This window comes from Chrysochloris asiatica, unplaced genomic scaffold, assembly GCF_000296735.1.
Source record: "Chrysochloris asiatica unplaced genomic scaffold, ChrAsi1.0 scaffold00118, whole genome shotgun sequence".
Classification (NCBI taxonomy): Eukaryota; Metazoa; Chordata; class Mammalia; order Afrosoricida; family Chrysochloridae; genus Chrysochloris; species Chrysochloris asiatica.
The window spans coordinates 203,330-204,954 of NW_006408636.1; positions in this window are offsets into that span (position 1 = coordinate 203,330).

Consider the following 1,625-nt stretch of genomic DNA (forward strand, 5'->3'; position numbering starts at 1 on the left):
GTAGTAGTGTTTTGTAGTTTTCTTTGTATAAGTCCTTTGTTTCTCTGGTTATATTTATTCCTAGATATTTCATCCTTTGGGTGACTATTGTAAATGGGATTTCTTTCCTAATGTCCTTTTCAACACTGTCGTTTTTGGTATAGAGGAATCCAGCTGATTCTTATATCCTGCCACTTTGCTGAATCTTCCAAAGAGGTCTAGTTGCTTTTTTACTGAGTCTTTAGGGTTTTCTATGTATAGGATCATTTCGTCTGTAAATAGGGAGAGTTTTACTTCCTCTTTGCCAAATTGTTGTTGTTGTTAAGTGCCATCGAGTCGGTTTCGACACATAGTGACCCTGAAAGGGTTTTTGAGGCTGTAAATCTTTACGGGAGCAGAACGCTTCATCTTTCTCCCATGGAGCATCTGGTAGTTTTGAACTGCTGACCTTGCAGTGCGAAGCCCGATTCATAATCACTATGCTACCAGAGAATTTCCCTGTCTTGCCGTATAGCTCTTGCTAAGACTTCCAGCACAATATTGAACAGGAGTGATAACAAAGGGCATCCTTGTCTGGTTCCTGTTTGCAGAGGGAAGGCTTTCAGATTCTCTCCATTGAGAGTAATGTAGGTTGTTGGTTTTTTTATGTATGCTATTTATAATGTTGAGGAATTTCCCTTCAATTCCTACTTTGTTGACTGTTTTTATCAGGAATGGATGTTGGATTTTGTCAAATGTCTTTTATGCATCAGTCAGTATGATCATGTGGTTCTTTCCCTTTTTCTTATTTATATGGAGGATAACATTGATCGTTTTTCTAATGTTAATCCATCCTTGCATCCCTGATTTGAATCCCACTTGATAATGATGTATTATCTTTTTGATGTGTTGCTGTATTCTGTTGGCTAAGATTTTGTTGAAAATTTTTGCATCTATGTTCATGAGGGATATTGGTCTATAATTTTCTTTTTTAGCGACATCCTTCCTTGGCTTTGGTATGAGGGTTATGCTTACTTCATAAAATGTATTAGGAAGTTTTCAAATTTTTGGAATAATTTGAGTAGAATTGGTAACAGCTCTTCTCTGAATATTTGGTAGAATTCACCAGTGAAGCCCTGTGCGCTGGGACTTTTTTTGGTTGGGAGTCTTTTGATGACCTGATCAATTTCTTCTTTTGCTAGGGGTCTGTTTAGTTTCTCTAATTCATTGTGTGTAAGTTTAGGTAGGTCATGTTTATCTAAAAAACATATCCATCTCCTCTAAGTTTTCAAATTTGTTGGAGTACAACTCTTCATTTAATTCTGTTATTATCCTTTTGATTTCCTTTGATTCCATTGTGACATCACCCATGTTGTTTCTAATGCATGTTATTTGTGTCTTCTCCTCTTTTCTTTTGCTAGGTTTGCCAATGATCTGTCGATTTTGTTAATTCTTTCAAAAAACCCGCTTCTTGTCCTTTTGATTGTTTCTATAGTTTTTCTGTTCTCTATTTCATTTGTTTCTACGAATCGGGCTGCGAACCTTAAGGTCAGCGGTTCGAAACTACCGGCCGCTCCGCGGGAGAAAGATGAGGCTTTCTACTCCCGTAAAGATTTACACCCTTGGAAACCCTGTACAGGGTCGCTATGGGTCGGACCCGACTCGAT